Raw genomic sequence first — 20,379 nt, forward strand, 5'->3', positions numbered from 1 at the left:
AAAAACACTGCCTTTCCCTGTCTTATGGCAAAGCATTCCAGAAGCATACCTATTGCAACAAATATTACTGTAAGGAAGTAACCAGTGGATCTCTGGAGTACCTGGATTGATCTTGCTGCCTTCTTCAGAATGATGCAATGATTGCTCTTGGGAATCCAAAAACCTCAGTCTAACAATACTTCTTCAAAAAAGGCACATTCTAGGCAAAATGGCTTAGAAGCCACTATTGCAGCACAACCTCCAAAATGATTTTGCTTTGAGGAAGGACCTATTAGAGCAAGGGATGAAAGGCAAGATAGCCTATGCTAGCACAACTGATAGAATAACAAGCTGAAGGAGAGGATAGGCAGTGTATGCCATTCCTTACAGATGTGATAAGCTAAAAAAGTATTTAGGCAACATTGATAAGGGTTGTTGTATAGCCTCCAAAGCTATACCTAAGTGAACCAATAGCCTGTGGTTGGAATAAAATGTTGTAATAAGTGAATATTACATATTGCTCAATTCATTTAGAACAGGGTTTCTCAACCAGGGTCCATGTAACCCTAGGGTTTCCTGTGAGGTCACTAGGGTTTCCCTGGGAGATCACAATTTATTTAAAAAATTATTTTAAATTTGGGCAACTTCACATTAAAGAATTTCATTCTTCATTCTTAGTTTAAGAACACTGTTAATGCATATATACAGGCCTACACATGAAACGAATATAATGATTTTGTGACTTCTGGCCTATATTTGAGCCTGAACGTGCAGGGGTTCCCCGAGGCCTGAAAAATATTTCAAGGGTTCCTCCAGAGTCAAAAGGTTGAGAAAAACTCTTTTAGAAAAGTTTGATTTAGCACAGAATATTGAATATAACTATAAAGCAGAGATTGACCACATTTTTTCACTGAGGGTTCACTTTACTGTGTTCTTCTGTGGGTACAGAGGACATGGTGCTGACAACACAAGTGGGAAAATCCAAAACTCTTTTCCCTGTTTTCTCTTTTTTGAGGGTGAGGGAGGGAGCTTACTGCATTTAACCTAGTAAGCCGTAAAGTTCTTATTGCTGCTTGTAAATGCTAGCTTTTGTTTACACGCTTTGTATCATTATCTCAAGAGGAAGAACTTGAGTCATTCCCCAAGGTTTCCTGGTTTCTCTGCTTATTTAAAAAATCACCTTGGTTAGGTATTCATTCGTATGAGGCAATTTTTCCATGTACCCTTGATGCTGTTAGAGGAGTTTTGTTTTTGCATATCTTCTCCAATTGGCTCTAAATCCCTAGAAGCAACTGCCATACCCAAGAAGGTTACTAGCACAGAAAAAATTCGGTAAGTGCTTCTCAAGGGAAAAGTATTCAATCCATACCATAACAGCGATATAAAAACAGCTATATTTTAGAAACACAACCCTGGCAGGCCACTGAAGAAGACTGGCTGGTGATATATTAAACAATAAAAAGATGAAGTAACTTTTTTTTATTAGAACACTAACAGAATTTCACCCATTTCAAGCACTGTTTACCCACCACACAGCACTGAATCAGAGAAATAGGTGTGAGAGCCCCAAATGAAGACTCACATCTAATTCCCTTTTTTGTCATCTTGATAGTATACTGATTTATGTTGTTTTCATCATTACAGTGGTTGTTTGACCAATGGTTACCTACCAAGTTAGGCTACATTTGAACAACTCATACTTAGCTACCAGGCTACATCAGCAACTGATGACGAACAAGAGACAAGACAGAGGTAAAAGTCTTATCTGAGTTGAGCTCAACTCCTGGAGAATTCTGGGGACTTCATCTCCATGTAGTTTTCTTGGAAATAACACAGAAGCAGTTTGCCGCTTTCTTTGTCTGGCATGCTTTTTGACTTTCCAGCCCTTGTATTTCTTTGTAGACGTCTACTAAGTGCTAACTGCAGAGTTTTTTTAGATAATCCAAGGTCAACTACTGTAGATGCTGCCACCTAATGTAGTTTTAGTAAACCAGGCCTCTAAATGAACAATGATGGGAGCAGGAATAGGGCATTAGTCTTCCCCTACTGGAAACTAGGCTAGAACAATGGTTGGGGCAGAATTATTGCTGGAATAGATTTCATACCTATTTTGAAGTAGGATCTGAGTCTGTTTCAGAAAAATAATAGGACACTACAAACACTATGCTTACCATAAATGCTGGGAGGCCTCTAGTGGCATATAGGAGGAAGACAGATGGTTTCCAAACTGGACAAATTATTGACCTTGCTGAATTTTATTTTTAGGTTTTAATTTTCTGCTTAGCTTTCAACTTCTGTATCTCACAGATGGATGAGACACCTTTATGTATATATGAATGGAATTAATAGATGAATTTATGCAGCATGCTATAACCAGATTCTCCCCTTTTAATTATTTAATTCATTTTAAAAGTATATCTAATTCTCATACCACCTCTATCAAATGAGTTTAATTAATCAAAGCAGTAACATTTTTTTAAAGCATACTGTTTCAAAGCAGAACATTTTGGAAGCACTCCCTCTTATATGAAAATAATTAACACCTTTTCTAAGATACAGCCTACTGCCTATAATTTTAAAACACATTCATTGTAAAATTTCACATTATTTTAAATATTTTCTCAATAAACTGAAGATGTCTTTAGTTGTTAGAAATGTAAAATTATTAAAATATGCAGTCTTAATATTTGGAGCACTATTTAACAAGAAATAGTGCTCCAAATATTCCAAATATATTATAAATACTCCAACAGAGTAGTTTTAAAGTCAAACAAAAAATGTATACCTAACACACAAAATACAGTAGCCATAATTTTGTCCATTCTTTAAACCAGTTGTAAGTGGTTAGAAAAGGGTTACCAACTGACCTATATGGAACACTCCTGACATGTTGTTATGAAAAGAAAGGCGGAATTGGGCACATATATTTATATCGGAAAATTTTAATGTTTTTAGCCAATTAAAACCCAGATTTGTCTTTTGCACAAAAGAAAGCTGTGAGAAAGGGTAGATGCTGTTGTTGTTTCTTATCATTGGGGAGGATAGCATGCTGCTATATATTGGTTCTGGAATAGAGAGAATATAAGTGGATTCCTACCTCTGTTTTAGCAACACAATTCTGGGAAATATGTTGGTTTTAAGTACTGAATTTCTTTGTTCAACAACATTATTCCTTTTTTGACTTATAATTATAACTTACGATTTATGAGTTGTAATTTAACATACAACTAAAGAAGTTGTCAGTACTTGGGAGTGAAAAAAGAAGGCACTAACTGTACCAGTGCTTATCTATTTGTACTTTTCTTCATACATTAGTGAATTACATTGCTTTGCAGTTTAATAAACATATACTCCTTTCTGTTTCTACAACTAAGAGAAATTGCCTTCAACTCCTTATTTTTACAAAGCTGAAAACATTAAACCCAAATTGCTTGTTTTGGGATTTAGTTGTTAATCTTAATTAAAATGGGGGGGGGGATTTGCCCTATATCTAACCCCAAAACAGAAATTGTCTGTTTTCAGTCAAAAGGGTGGTGGCAGCATACAAATCAGTGGCCTTTAGGACTCGCTTCCTTGACCAGTTTGAGGGAGTAAGAGGATGAGATCTGGAAAAGTCCTGTAGTCCTCAACCATTTTGTTAGACCACATGGCTTTTGAAAGATGAAATCAAGAGTGCTAATAGGTGGATCTCCCTTAACAGGATCCCAATGATCCAACAGTCCCTCTCTGCATTTCAGAGGGCAGTGGCACCAGAGGAAGTATACAAAATGAGTCCAGGAATACCAAGAGATTAGAGCATTTTTTTCTAGGGTTAATCCATGTGAAGATAAAGAAACATGTCTGAACAAGAGTGTGGAATCCTGAGTTTTAGAACTAGACTACAGTATGCCCTACCCCTACTTAGTTTTTCAAAATCAGTCAGTGAGCCTTCCTGAAAAGGAACACAGTCTCTGCAAAGGAACTCTTCTCACAAACAGTGGCATTGTTCAGATCATCAATAAGCATGCAGGCCTTGATCCAGTAGATATTGTTTACTTGGACTTTCATAGAACTTTTGACAAAGTACCTCACCAAAATAATCTCAGCCCACTCAGCAGCCCTGAGTAAAAGGCCAAGTACTCCCTTGGATTGGAAAACTTGAATAAACTTGAATAAATGGACATTTTCAAATTGGAGAAATGTTTACAAATAATCTTAAGTTAAGGGTGAGCAGAGAAATGGCCACGTTTCCTGATGCTACCAAACTATTCAGGATAGTAACATAAATTGGACCTCAAAACGGTACATAGAAATGCAAAGTGATACATGCTGGCATAGAAACTCAAATGTTGCATACTGTATATATTAAAGGAACCCTGACTGCGACTGATCAGGGAAGGGGTCACAAAGGATAATTCAAGGAAAATATTAAAGCAATATGCAACTGCTTAAAAAAAGCAGCTAATTCCATGCTTGAAATCATCAGGAAGAGAATTAAAAATGATTAACAATCTTAATCTTTAGTACAATCAAATAACGTCTTAGTACTTGATTTATTTTCATTTTTTCTTTGTCCCTTCTCACGAGGTTCTTCAAAACTTTAACAACCCTCTTTTGTAAATCCAATATAAGAAAATTATCCAGGTCACTCTTTTGGTTTATTGTTTGTATATCCCTTTTACTTATTAAAACATCAGCCACGTTATATTGTATGTCCGGGGTAACATCTTTTTCCATGTCATTCTTGTAACCTGTCATTTGTAAATTCAACTCAGTCTCAATCTTGTCAGCTAAAATTTGTTCCTCTTCCATAACATCTTTTAGACACAGTCTCTCCATAGAGGCAGATTTCTCTGTTGACACTATCAACTTCTGAGTCTATTTTTCAAAAATATCCTTCAATATGTCCAATGTTAGAATATTTTGCTCCATTCTGTAATTGTAAGTTGAGTTTATGTGTTCTTCTCCTTTGATTGTAATGTTTAGTTCCCTCTAGTGTCCAATTTTTAAAATCTTATTTTTAAAAAAAAAATCAAAACAAATGCATTTTCCCACAGGAAGGATTCTTTGTAATTAATTCCAAAATCTTATTTCAAATTTATCTGGACCCTTAGTATGTTTATAACTTTCTAAAATGAAAGCTTTAATGACTCTTTTGCTGTTTTTTTTAAAAAAATAAGTACTTAAATTTGTAATTAAAACTTTCTTTTGCTAAGGATTAAAGGGAACTCACCCGGTGCTGTCAAACTTGTTGATCCAAAGGTTGCTAAAAGCTGAAAAGCAGTTAACAAGCAATTTCCAAAAGTGATTAGAAAAGGAAGTATACGAACCCAGTGCCTTTTCAAAGCAAGGTTTGAGTAAGATGGCTATTCTCTTATCTCCCAGAGCATTAAATCCACCAGAGAAAGCTATCTTGTGGTCTCCTTGCAAGGAGCAGCTGTCTGGTGCACTTGTGGGCAATCTCAAGTTCTCTTCTTGTCTGGAGAGGTTCAGAGAGCCATCTACTCATTGGCACTTTGTTCTTCGCCATGGTGTCGGCTCTGCTTTTTGTGGAGCTGTATTCAGTCCACCATTTGTTCCTCCAGAAGTCAATACTTACTACTTTTGATGACTGCTTGCCACCTCCTAAATTACAGGCAGCATACTTTGAACAGTATGGAGTAAGAGTGGATGAGGGCTACCCATCTCCTGGCAGTGTTTGTCAGCTTCCCAAATGCACCTTGCTGGGCACAATGTAACAGAACTTTGGACTATTTGGGATTTTTCCCTAATCCAGCAAGCCTCTTCTTATATTCTTGGTTTGTTTACTGAAAAGAATAGTAGTGAAAGCTCAGGCAGAAAGGTCCTCCAGAGAAATGATGGAAAAAGCTTCTTACACAGCAAAGTAATTAACTCTTAAGATACTACCTTTCAGGCTTGGTTTAGGGTGGTTGAGCAACTCTGGATTGAAGTCAACTTAACAACTCACCAGATTTTGAGGGAAATTTACATTTTTATTCAGTTTGCTGTATGCTTTTAAATATTTTCAGGTTTTTTGCTTAAAGCATTCTCTATTTATGAAAACAGGCTTTGGATTTAATTTTCTTTTTGAACAGGAAATGCCCTCTTTTTCCTATAAATTTCAGTCCTAATTCAAATCTCTTATCTATGATAAAAATTTCCTTATGTATTAGCTTTTAATTCTATTGGTGGTTGTGACTATCACATTCATAGTTTCATTTATACAGTTGTAACTGAAATTATTCAACCCCCATTGCAAATCAGGTTGATTGTCAAAATGTACAGACTTTCAGCTGTTTGCAATGAACAAATCAAACAAAAGCAACTGAAATAGCTCAACACAACGAATGCTTCAAGTGGTGTCCCCAAAGTCAACTGAAAATGCAACATCAGACCTGTATCCCTCTGAGGTAGAAATTTGTCAGTGGAACATTTCTACAACATCAGTACAACTGGAAAAAGAATCGTATTTTTCAATCTTCTGGTATCCTCAATCCAAAGCCAAACTGGGTATTCTGAGGTCTATTTAGAATATTTTTAGGTATCAGAAAGCTCTGCTCATTAAGAAAATGAGAACATTAAATTATCATACCTTTTTCATGAAAAACTATAACCTTACTCAAGATCTAATTAATTGAGACTCCCCACTGGGCACAATGTCAGATGTGTGCAATTCTAAATCTAGCACAATACACACCAATCATTAGAGATGGCTTCGATCCTCACTGTTTTTCTCATTTTTAGCTTTCCCACATAATGATAGAACTAAGATCACCAACAACCTCTCTCTATTGAGAATTAAGCATTAGCAAACAAACCAGTCTGGCCTGTATTATCCTGATTCTCTTCTTCCTTTCAAAGTAAGCATTACCTATGTGAGGAGTCTGATGAATTATCTCCCTGTAAGAAAATGCTGAAAGCAAGTTCTTTTCAAAATAGACTCAAATTGACAGGTCAGTTTGTTTTCTTATTTTATGAGATATATAGGCTGTCCCAATATGTTACTACTCTGGGGGGTTCTTTTTCAAAACCCCTTATAATTGAACTATCCAAAGGGCTTAAATTTATAAAACTAAGGCCAGCTCTTTACCTCAGAGAATCACGGAAAGTTATTTTCTTCAAATACCATAAATTAGGATTAAATTAATCTCCAGTAAACAGCTATAAGGAACCTGTTTATCCTAAACCGACCTTCCTGAATTCCCCTTGCAATATTTGCTAGAAGAAAATATTCTGGAAGTGATCAGCCATAAAGAGTGACTAGCACATGAGTCTGATTATAGTATTATCAAATCTCCTCTGGGAATATAACAGGTTGGAGACTGATATACAGAGTTGGATGATCTGGTCATTTTATACTTGTTTGATACATTTTATTATAAAAAACACAGTCTTGTGAGCTCATTCATATGGAGGGGTTCATCACCCTAAATCTTTCTGCTCTACTTTAAATCTAGTCTTTTATTTCTATATTTATTTATTCTAAAAAATGTATTGCCACCCATCTTTAATACATAACTCAGGGCATTAACAACCAGTTCACAAAAGGAGTATAAAAACCCCTGTAATACAACAAAGATATGGTTAAAAATAATCCAAGGACACTAAATTCACAAACCTCACTTTCTAATCACTTTCAGAAATTGCCTATTAATCATCTTAAAGCTATTAGAGACATTTGGAATGACAAGTTTGAAGTCTTCATCAGGTGAGTTTATCTTCAACTCTGAACAAAAAAAAATTAATTATAAGCTAAAGAACTTAAAGAATTTGAAATAAACAGCAAAAAACTAGGATTTTTATCTAAGAAAGTTATAAACGGAACTTTGTCACTGAATATTATTAGAACTTAATGTGGGTTCTGCTGATATATAAAGAAGTATGTGTGAATAAACAACCCCAATGTTTGGTGATAATCCTTCCAAATGTTGTGCGGCTCTCAACCGCCAAAACAGCACCTTTTCTGCTTTAAGGTGGCAGGAACATTTGCTTGCCGAAGTGAGCTGTTATAATTTCAGCAACCACTGAATGGATCTTTGGAGGTCCTAATAAAGTAAGCTGGAAAGGGATCAAACAGGCAATAAGTGTGATGAATAGGCACAAGAACTTCATCTACTTCCTTGAGACATATGCATGAAATGGATCCAGATAGATGTCATTGCCCTACACAACAGGTACTGTACTACCCAAAATGTTATCAAGCCAAGCATGATCTGTGTGATTTTATCCACAAAGAGCTACACAAATTTTTCACATATGTTAGTGTACTAGCTGAAGCATCAAGGGCATGACATCAGGCTGACAACCCTTAAATAAAATAATTACCAAAATTAAAAAGTTGGTAAACTAGGCGCCTATTCCTGTACTATATATAAAAAAACTTCATTTATCAAAAAACAGTAAAAAGGTTTAATCTTATTTTCAGGATTTATTGCAACTCATTGCCAGTGACACTTGACAGTGAGACTTGAAGCAATTAATGAACAGCAAATGTAGATACACAGTAAGTCAAAAGGAAAGTCATGCATTAGAACAGTGTTTCTCAACCTTGGCAACTTTAAGACGTGTGGCTGGCTGGGGAGTTCTGGGAGTTGAAGTCCATACGTCTTAAAGTTGCCAAGGTTGAGAAACACTGCATTAGAAAGTTGGGTAGCTCTGGATTCTAAATACCTAAAACAAATAAAAACAGATTTTAAATGTTACATCAAGGCAATCAGCAACCTTGCTATGTATGGTTAAGCGACTGTACTTTGCTTTCTAGTCCTGCACAGAAGCTATCTTATGGGCAATTTGAATTAGGCAAGAACAAATCCTACTGTGACCCTTGCAGCTTTACAATTTTTAGTTTTATCTTCACTGGTTCTGTAAGCAAAAGATCTTCCTGTCTTTGCTCAGCAGATTATGTCAATTCTTTACCGATCAAGACTTCAAAGTGATTCATATTTAATTTATATCTAATTTCTACTTCCAGTAAATACAACACAGGGGAAAACACAGAACAGCTAGAAAACAGATTTTTTTTCCTGTTGGCAATTATTTACTTATAGGCCCTAATTGTACTGTATGTTGAAGTTCAAACCTTTAGTATTTGGAGGGTAAATATACAAGTGAATACTGTTAATATATTGTTTTCTACTACAGGTTAAGGTTACTATGGTAACTGATCATTTTGGCCGGGTGCAAAGGTTGAATTCAACTGTCCCCTTTTCGAATGTTAATTTTTTGCACCTGGGGGGAAAGAATGTGCCTGGACTTGTTTTAGTTTCTGTTTCCCTTCTGTGTAGGCATGTAGAGAGTAGAGCTGCTCTCACTGAGAGCCTGTAACAATGCAGAAGCTTTTAAATATGTTTTGCTTTCTGTAAATTAAATTATTTTTATAGAAATGCCTGGTGTGTGACTTTTCTGATCTCTCCTGGGCCAAAGGCCTTCCCAGCAATCTGCCAACAAATACAACATCTATTACTTGAAACTCCAAAAATATATTTCCTAGGAATCTGTCTTAGTTCATGGATTGTCATAAGGAGAACAAAACAATTCAAGTTTACAGTATTTATTTTGTATTCTCCTAAGAAATAATTTGAACATTCTGATGCCTGTCTATTTTGCAAGAGCATGTTAACGTTCTTGCAAAAATAACACTTTAAAGATATTGCATACTTTTATGCATAATTAACAAGTAAATTCACCAAGTGGTACTACTGCCAGAATATGAAGTGGAATCTGAGTCATATTCCTGAGCATATGAGGTTAACAGGTTTCAGTTTCTTTCAATGCGCATATAATTTCTTAAGAAGTGTAAAGCAGATTAGGCTTTAATTTGACCGTTCTCAAGAACGATTTCTGTCATGCCATTTCACCTAAAGGTATTGATTTACCTCACCACACTGAAACATCATTTCATAAACATGTGCAAGAGAGTACTAACAGTTTACTTATTGTGCCAGTTATCCATAGGTATTCATGGTTATCAACACATATCAGCAACAAACATCCTTTTCAGAGTAGACGTCCTTAAATCATCTCATGGGAATTTCAGTCCCTGGCTTTAGTACTGAGGCAATATGCTTTTGTCACTGGACAAAGCTTTGCTTGCCCCATTTAGGACACTTTGTATATTTGAAGTTACAGAATCCTGACTTGTACAGTGTTAACGCAGTAAACAAATGGAGTCTGAAAATATTGCCTCATATAAGAATTAATTCTGCCACCACAACTCTCTTCACTTCTGTATTTGCCATGGATGAAACAGAAAACCTCCATTAGGCCCAGCTGTTAACCCGTGGCATCCAAATTGGCTCGGTTGTCAAATATTGCTGTTAATGGTTACTCTTTCTTTTGCTTACCTTTCTTGTGTGTTCTCACTAAGAACACCAAAGAAAATCATCAAGGCTTTCCTAATAAATTTCAGAACGAACAAAAACAGGCTGCCTTAGTCTCAACCCTTAGTATAAGAAACCAACATCCCTTTTAACATCCTTTAACAATTTGCCACAGTCAGTGAGAAAAGATCTAAAGAAGTAGATAGGCTATGATAGAATTTTTAGTACAATATTCCTGGATTAAACACAGTTACAGAAGGCCTTTAGCATTTTAAAATATGCTATCAAATTTCCCTAAGTCTTCGAGGCACAACAATCTGTATTTAAATCATTCTTAGGGATAATTTCTTTCTCTTTATTTTACTAAAAACACCAATCTGTTGAACAAAAATAACATCAAAGAATTACAAACGTAGTGCAATATAAGCATAATCAAATAACACATTTTGACATCAAAATTCTATCAAATAACTAATACAAGAACATAAAGGCACACGAGCTTTCATTTTAGAGAACTGAAATGGCTTCTGTAGAGGTTCCATTTTATACTTTCCTGATGCGATGATCTATCTACTTCTGCAAATACCATATCATAAAATAGTGATGTTTTGAATGTTTTTATAGATGTAGATTAATGTAAATAAAACATTTGCATTCTTCCAGGGATAACTTCCTTGTGCTGTACCATTTATCATCCTTATGCTTTAATTCTTTTACAATCTTTGTCACTTTCCAGAGATCTGTTATCTAAGAAACAGTGGTTGTTTTAGCTCTGATTATTACAAATAAAATGCAACTGGGTGTCAAAACAAAATTAAATGTTTCCAATGAAGAGACTTTTCAGTCAGATGAAATTCTTGTACCACTCTAACACTTAGTTTTCATGGAGAAGATACAAAATACTGACAGTCTTTAGAGACCTTGGAATTTAATTCCTTTCTCCCCACTATGAAGATCTCTCACCAGCCACCCAGCTTCTAAAACTCACATTCATTTATAAAACTCAGATTTGAGAAAATGCATGCAATATTCTCAATTTGCTGTTATGCAATTACTTGTGCCAGAAATAAAACGTTATTTCATATTTTGAACAGATATCCATTATGGATTTCAGTTGGCTACTGCTCCCTGAGGTATGAAGCAGCGTGGGAAAAACAGCCTTTACAGGGAGCGATTGAGAAAGGAAGAGATTACAATACAGTACACAACAATGGCAAACTCAGTAACATCTCAGTGTCTCAGACTTTAGACCAAGGGAGTGCAGGTGAACAACAACAAAAAAACAAAGAAAAAAATCCAATGATAATTTCTATAAATCTGTTATATATTGTATTACATTATTACCATCAATGGAATTTGCTTCATTATATCCTTGCATTTTCTGAATTAAGCAGTGGTTCGTTTTTGCATGATATCAATATGAATTAACGCCCCTTACCCATTCAAAGGTTAGAATGTGGGAATCCGAAAATTGATTGATGGGTTTTATTTGGCATGCACAAATGGCTGTTTGTTTAAAATGGTTTCCTTGTGCGGTAAACCACAGAAATGTTCAAAAATGGTATATATATAAAACAGACTGGAACTGCTGACTACACTAAGCTAGTGTTTACATTACCTGCTGATTAATCATATGGATAAGAAAAGTGTAGCTACACTTATACACATACAAAAGAACTAACAGCCCAGTTGAGACATTCATGGTCCTTAAAGGTAAAGGCAAAGGTTTCCCTTGACATTAAGTCCAGTCGTGTCCGACTCTAGGGGGCGGTGCTCATCTCCGTTTCAAAGCCGAAGAGCTGGCGTTTGTCTGTAGACACTTCCGTGGTCATGTGGCCGGCATGACTACACGGAACGCCGTTACCTGAAGAATAAATCTTGAGTTCACTTAGGAAAAGGATGAAAGATTCTGCCTCCTATTTTAAATGAACATTAGTTCCCTTTGATGCCATTAGTTTCCTGGACTTGTGGAACTGTATTAAGGAACTTATTCAAGAGTCATAATCTGAAATTAAATAGTAGACTTAGCTGTATTTCTTACCTTTTATGCCTATTGGAATCTCCCAGAGAAAGTCAGAGGCAGATGTCAGGAAACAAGATCTCAAAACAGCTCTGAGTTCTGCTGGATGAGGTTCTCCCCTAACCAGGCCCGCAACTAGAATCTGTGTCACCCGGGGCAAGCATGGATTCCGTGCCCATTTTAGCGCCCCCCCCCCCAGCGTGGCACCTGGGGAACAAGCCCCACTTGCCATCCCCCAGTTGCAGGCCTGCCCCTAACAGGCCAATAACCTTAACCCTGTGACCCTCAACCATTTTTGTTTTTCTTTTTTGTGACCTGTGGGACCTTCCCTGAATACATGACTATTTTTAATGACAATTTTTCATTTCCTTGAGGCAGGAAACACAAAAATCCTGTAAGTCCTAATTAGTTTAAAACAGATTTTAAACGACCCTCCCTAAAAAACAGAAAGTTGTGGCCCTGCCCATGTGTGTAAATTAGCTAAGCTCTCTCCTCCTTCAAATTAGTTCTTACCCTGTCCCCAAACACTGAGCACTAATCTTATCCACAAAAAGATTGCCTCTACAATATAATATTTTCTTCTGCAACATTTTAAAACTGTCTAAAGCCTTATTGAGACAGCCAAAATCTGTACTGGGGCCAGATCCAAAGTTCAACTTTTTGAGAGAAGATATCCGGATTGTTGACTTCCGGTGGGGACATAACGGAATGAATAGCTGTGTCTGCAGGCTCAGCAGACAGAACTGACAACACAGCAGTTTTTTCAGGCTCAGGCAGGTTTTTTCTGAAGCCCAGGAGTGTTCTTCCAGAAAAAGGAAAAAAAAAAAAAAAACCTGGAATCACCCCGCTTGTCCTCTGGATGGCTGCTTTCAGCCAGAAGATTGCAAACAGCATTCGTGCTTGACTGTTAAGAGCTAGCCAAGAGGCTGGGACTTCACCATTTCCAAGCTGCGCTATAGCCTTAAAGGGACACTAAGACTGGCCACCCCATTTCTAAATCACCCAATTTATATATATTTTTAAGTATGCGTACCCTAAGAGAGGCTTTCTACAGCAAGGAGAAGCAAGTTCTCTTGGTGCTTATCATTATTTTGGGATTACCTTTTAAAAATTATTTTTAAGTTTTGGAGTTTGTTTTCCCTCCAAATACTGAGGATTGAGAGTAAATAATTGTCTCCCTGTTATAATTTTTGTACTAAATTTGAAGATATTAGCATTCTCCTACACATTGAATCGGCTGTTTTGAACTTTCAGTTTTCTGCTTCTACTTTCCCTGGGGAATTGTCTGCATATCTCACTTTTGCTTATGTAAACACATTCCAGAATCCTTTCATATCTTCGACTTTCGCTGGTTAAGCTTCTAGGGGGCGCCATAATCTACTGTGTGAGACATGGAGGATTTTAAACAGACTTTCTCTGACTTTCAACAAGATTTTAAACAGATTCTTTCTTATTCCTACCAAGTTTTATGCAAGGCATTCAGGACATTGTGGAAAACATGAGGTCTAAAATGTGTCATCTGGTTGGGGATGTCATGGATGAAACTGAGCAATTTAACAGCAACAGAAATGTTTCTTCTAAGAGTGAGATTGGGACTTCTGTTGAAATGCTGGATGAAGATCAGATAGTCGAATTGAAGAAATTAAAGGGAGAGATCGAGTTGCAAGCCATAAGTGAAATAGATTTTCTGATGGAAAGTCATGGAAAAGAAGGGGTTATTATGTATGGGAGGTCTCCTGAAGAGAAGTCGGAGTGTTTGAGGGGGGCAGTTGGCCTGTTCAATTTTTTTAAGAAAAAGGCTCTGTGCGTATTGTGGGGTTATGTAAACGCTCTCGTTTATTTTAAAGGTTTAAGAATATTTATCTGGATTGCTTTTAGGGTTTGGCTGATTTTGTTTATCTTTATGGATTTGGATTATTATTAAGGTATAATAAAAATGTCTTGTTTTGGGTTTAATATGATTAAGATTATTAAAATTGTATTCTCAAGTACAACAACAGTTTATATGTTTTTTATTTCGATCTTTATTATAGTAGACAGGAATGTATAGAACAGTAGTAGGAAGGAAATAATTAAACAAATGTTATCCTTGAGAGGGTAGTTGATTAGGAGGTTTATATTTTTTTCTTTTCTTTTATTATAAGGGGAGGGAGCAACTGTATTTAGTGATTTTTATAATGTGCCAATGGAATGATTTATAGAAATAATGTGATTCTGGTTTAATATAGAGTAAGGGATTGATTATGGAAAATTGTTGTATATCCTTGCTGTTAAAAGTCGGAAGTCACCTCTTTTTGTAATTTTGAAAAAAATTCTCTTGCGTTTCTACACTTTTTTAGTTTTTTTTTCCTTTGTACTTTTGTTTTTCTGTAGCTTTTATATTTGCTTGAAACTTAATAAAATTCTTATAAAAAAAGATGTCTGGATTGTTAAAGTGTCCTTATCTGAATCTGCAATCTCATATTTGTGCAAAGTTAGAGAGATGCAAGTACTCCATGTACCTATTTACTATGTGTTTCCACCAGAAATGCCCATTGCAGAACCAATGGTCCTTCTTCCATGGCCTTCTCAGCATTTTCTGTCACATGTTACAAAATCCAGAGGTTGGATGTCATGAAAGAAACTACTGTACTCTGCTTAATTATTTCCTAATTATTCCTGTCCTGCCTTTCCTCTAAGGAGTTCCAAGTAGTTTACATGGGATCACTCCTCATTTTACCCTTACAACACAAACCGCATGAGGAAGTTTGGGCTGAGAGAAATGGATGGCCCTAAATTACTCAGTAGCTGAAATTGTCCCACCCCCTCATTCCTTATCCAATGATCTAACCATTACATCAACTATCACATGGCTCAGCTATGCACCCAATGAACCGGTTTCACAAGACCAATGGTTTATAACAAATTTACAGTAAGCAAACTGTCTTTCTTAAGCTCCCACATTATCCCAATCAGAGAGACATAAATAATGTAATAGGTTTGGGCTCAATAGGCTGACACCAATGTTCAACTTCTTTCCCCCATACACATCCATATAGTTATAACAAATCTTTTGATAAGATACCCCACCCCCAATATTTATCATAAATGAAGGAGGCACTGTTTATTTTTGTCTTTACATTCTCCAAAGCCAAACTTTCCTATCTTAAATCTCTACACTGCTACTCCTTCATTAAGAACTTTAATGTTCCCTATAAGAAGTTGCCACAGTATGAAAGGATATGGCTTGTATCCTCAGAAATCACAAAGCCATACAGTATTGCTTTCATAAATGATTATCCCATTCCAGGAAGTCATCAGGACCAAAATGGGAAAATCAAGTGCCTCTCCCTTAGTCCTTTCTGTTAGTAGTATTTTTTTTTTTTACTTTTATGAACAGTGGCTTTATTTTTTCTATACTTTGCTTTTATATAGCTATATATTCTTCTACTTTATACTATTTTATCTGCTGTTCAACTGATGGCTTTTATCCAGTGTCTTGTTTTATTGTAATGATGGTTTAACTTTACATATTTCTCAATTATTTTAATCTGACCGTTTATCAAACTAAAAACATACTTTGACAATAAACGTTGATGTGACATATTGAAATGAACAGGAGTAGCACAAGAATGAGGAAGGTGAAAAGGAAACTAAATAGTTGCGACAGACCATAAAGGAGCCTAGAATGAAGTTGCAACATTTCTGTTGAACTACAGTAGTGAAAGAGCAGCTTCTTGTAAGTCTGCAACTGAATTAAGAAACAACTGGACCCAGCATATATGACTCACACAGTTAACAGCAATTAATGAACACATCTACTATATTTAACAAATGAGCTTCTTGTGTTTGACCCAAAACCAATTTGGATAATTGGTTTTTGAAGCAATGTACGTGAAAGGTAGACAGATATCTCAACCTTAAAGGAAAAGAGGAAGAGAACCCTGGCCAGAAAAGAAGTTCAAAAGGAGTACAGGAAGTGATCTTGCCCAAGTGTTCAGTCCCAAGTACCGGAAAGCATCAGAAAAGAAAAACAAACCAACCAAGAAACAGTCATTTTACTTCTTGTTCGAAGGGGAGGAGAAAAAAAAGAGTCACTAGATGAGGAATGGAGGCAGAGAAGATATACAGAGAGATAAAATTACTAGTACTGAGGTGCATTTTGTAGGCTAATCCTCTCCAAGGTTCTTGTTAGGAAAGGCTATGGGGTAATGCAGGCTTGCCAATAAAATGAGATCAGCCTTGGCATGGGCATTATGGTGGATTTTACCCATACCTTAACATTTTGAACAATTCCAACAACAACAGAACATATCCCTTGCTTCTTCTGACTGCTAGATACTAACATAATGCAAACATGGGTGTGTGAAAATGTTACTAATTTTTATCCCTCTTAAAGAACCTTTGGCCCTTTTTTATCACTGATTCTTCCCTTCGATTTTTATCTTCAGGGCAACCCTGTAAAATAATTTAAGCTGAGACAGCTTGACTGGGCCATAGCCAGAGTGAGCTTTACTACATTAAGAGCACATTAAGCCTCCTTTACTATCCTTCTCAAAGAAATAAACAAGCGTTGCCCTGCCCCACCCACCAAGGAACGGCTATTGTACATCCTACCGCGAGTTAGATTCAACCTTTGCCCAGACACCCTCTTCTTCCTGCCCTCCAAGCAGAGAGGTTTGGTAAAACAGCTAAATTACAAGGAGCTAGGCCAAGAATATTAAAAGCAGCACCCTCCAGCCCTGCTATATTGCTCTTCCCAGAGATGCTGGAAGAGAAAATGGTCTCATTAGCTCCAAGAGAAGAACCGTGCTTTATCCGTTCTAGAGGAATAGCCACATCATCCTGTTGCAGCGAAGACAAGGAGTCTTGGGGCCCCTGAAAGATTTAATAGATCTTAGCGTCCGTTTTCAGAGATGGGCGCACCTAAGTTACACACCTGAGGAAGTAGGCGCGGATACACCAAACGTGTTCGCCTTTCTTCTTCTCCACGAATTCCTCAGCCTAGTGATGTGACCAGTAGCAGAGCCGAGCAGAGCCTCGACTCGCCTGCCTCTCTAAGCTTAACCCTGCGTTCCGGGAAAGGGGGCGCAACTGGGGACGAAGAACAAGAAAGGCAGCCCCACCAAGGGACGAGCAGCAGCAGACGGCGCAGCCGCAGCGCCTGGAGCCTCCGAGTGACCTTCACGCTCAGGATAACGGGCCGAACCCGGTTTCCCTCTACCCGCCGACTTGAGGTGGGCTACGCTCGATATGCACGTACCCCCAAACCCTGAGCTTCCCAGGAGTCTTCTCCGCTGGCGAGGCGGAAGCTCCAATCCCAGCCAGCAGCAGCAGCACCGTGCCTACCTGTCTCACGAAGGCGCGCCTCTGCGTCCGCTCTCCCCACCGGCGGGCTGCTCACTACTTCCTTCTGCCGTGTCTCAACGAGACACCCGCAAAGTGCGCACGGCCGTGACGTCACTCCCGCAGCTGTAATTACCAGGCGGCCCGCGAGGGAGGGCGCTGCCGCTGGGCCCTGGAAGCATGCGCGGACCCGCGGCTTTTCCGTGGGCTGTGGCACATGCGTACAGGCCGTTCCTCCCCTCAGAGGTTGCGATGGGTGTCGAGGCCAGTTTAGGTCGAGGAGGGTCCGGACGCCCTTTTATTGAAGAGTCCTCCTTCTGTTGGTCCCAATGTCCAGTCTTATGGATCCCACGGCGAAAAGAACGAACGGGAATGGGCAGGCCGGTCACGCATGCAGGAACCACCCCTCTCCCGGTCCTTTTGGCTTTCCGCTGCGTTCTTTATAATAGGCTTGTTTATTTATTTCATTTATCACACTCGCCGCAATCATAAGCAGACTCTCGGCGGCTCACAGTATGAGAAAAGAGCAACTAAGAATGAAAAACTGCAGCAACCTACAACCCAAATTGCAGAACTATCTCAGGCAGCATCTGGCCTCAGCACGCAAACTTCCTTCGCCAAAGCTCTGTTCTCAGTAACTTCCGGAAGGCAGAGTTCGAGCGAAATACTGATACAGTGCTGACTTCTTGCGGCCAGTTCGCTTTCATAATACTTGCGTTCTGCTAGTACAGAGAAGAAATGTATCCCATCTTGCTTTAAAACGTCTTTGACCGCTTAGCCTTTTATTCAACAAATTTTTAAGGAGATTTGCATTTCTATGACTAAGATGGTAATTATGGATCTGAGATTTTTTGAAAAGTAATACAGTACTGTATATACATCCTTGCATCCTTTTCCTATGCAGGATCAGAAACCCAGTGCAGGAAGAAAACTTTTTTCACGGTGGTACGACCTGAAAGGTTATTACCATTTGACACCTGGCAATATTCCTGTCAAACCCTTGATAAAGTACAGCAGGTGAGGTGCTTTGCATGGTACTGGTTTCTGCACTCTGATTTTCACTGGTTTATGCTGAGGAAAGAGCAAATAGCGGCAGGATGTCAGCGTAGGTCTTGTGCTTCCAACCAGTAGTCTAGTGACCCCTAGTGGTTTGTGAAGATAATGAATTTGGGGTCCAGTAGTGTCCCAGGCTGTGTTAGCAGTCCTCAGCCTAGGTATTTAAAATCTAGATGACAACGCCCACAGAATGTAAAACCATGGGAACGGCTGGTTAAGATCTGGCCGAGAAAAAAGAAAGCTGTAAAATTCATACCCAGGCCCAGATCACATCACACATTTAATGTTCATATTCAATAGTGGGATAAATCCAATTTTTAAAAATAACACTATTCTTTTTGGAAAAGCAGCTGGCTTAACAGGAACCATTGCCTTGTTGGATGCTTGTGTTTCTAAAGTGAAAACAGTTTGGCTGTTGTGATGATTAAAATCAATTTAATATTTTCTTTGCTCTCTGTTTTTCTAAACCTGATAATAATTTTGAAAACAATCTCTAATTGTTTCATATAGGTTTTTTTAATTGACAGCCGTTGACAGAGAATGCCAATTTTCACTGAGAGTTACACATACAGTCCTAATGCATGGAGAAAACTCACATATATTATCACTGCTTTTTCAGTATAGATGGCCATTTGCAGTTAGGTAAACAATACAGTATGTTTACTGTAGGGACGCGGTGGCGCTGCGGGTTAAACCACTGAGTTGCTGAGCTTGCCGATCGGAAGGTCAGCAGTTCGAATCCACGGGATGGGGTGAGCTCCCGTTGCTAGTCCCAGCTCCTGCCAACCTAGCAGTTGGAAAACATGCAAATGTGAGTAGATTAATAGGTACCACTTCGGCGGGCAGGTAATGGCGTTCTGTGTAGTCATGCCGGCCACATGACCACGGAAGTGTCTACGGACAAACGGCTCTTCGGCTTTGAAGCGGAGATGAGCACCGCCCCCTAGAGTCGGACACGACTGGACTTAATGTCAAGGGAAACCTTTACCTTTACCTAAACAATACAGTATGCTGTACTTTAATCTGAAGAACTGTACATTAACAGAACAAAGCTGAAGTTCTGTTCATAAGACTGAAAGTAACTGATATTACTTCTCAGCCTTCCCCATCACTGTGCCCTTATAAAATCTTCAGTAATGAGGAAAGGACGAAGATATAACAGCTAAGTTTTAAATAGTTGAATAACACTGAAATGCTGAGTGTGATACTGGTGTGAGGTATAGACTTGTGTCAATGGATAGCTTTTGGATGTAAAAGAAACTCTCAGGTTTTTGTCCTAAAAACTTACTGTGCTTACATAAGAAAATAAAGGGTTGTATAATTGTTATATCAATAAAATATTGACAAATTTTTCATTTGCATGCTTCATTGGAAATCTAGTAGGATGCCTGTTTTAGGGCAAAAATGTAGTCCTGCTGTTATCTTTGTTAATATTATACATTGTATTCAAAGAACATTTGCAAGCTGCATTAATATTTTTCTGCAACATTAATAGATTCTAGTTTCAGAAATTGCTTACATATAACTGAAAAAATGTGACTCTTACAGCAATAACTACATGATAATTTAAAATTGCCAAATAAAATATTAATTTTGCTTTAAAAACATCCTTTTAATTATTTTCTAATACACTGTGACCCATATATGAGAAGATCGGCTGGGGAAGAAAGAAGAGAAAATATTGTTAAAAATATAGGAATA

General features: G+C 37.7%; 1 protein-coding gene across 1 annotated transcript in view; it reads right to left on the reverse strand.

The window, feature by feature from the left end:
- The window catches only part of CYSTM1 (cysteine rich transmembrane module containing 1), a 37,008-nt gene extending 19,254 nt beyond the window's left edge, over positions 1–17,754 (reverse strand). Inside the window, exon 1 of the mRNA XM_063298662.1 lies at positions 17,626–17,754. The gene's annotated coding sequence lies outside the window, so the exon portion shown is untranslated. The remainder of the gene's footprint in view (positions 1–17,625) is intronic.
- Between the last annotated feature and the right edge of the window lie 2,625 nt (positions 17,755–20,379).

This window comes from Candoia aspera, chromosome 3 (assembly GCF_035149785.1).
Source record: "Candoia aspera isolate rCanAsp1 chromosome 3, rCanAsp1.hap2, whole genome shotgun sequence".
NCBI lineage: Eukaryota > Metazoa > Chordata > Lepidosauria > Squamata > Boidae > Candoia > Candoia aspera.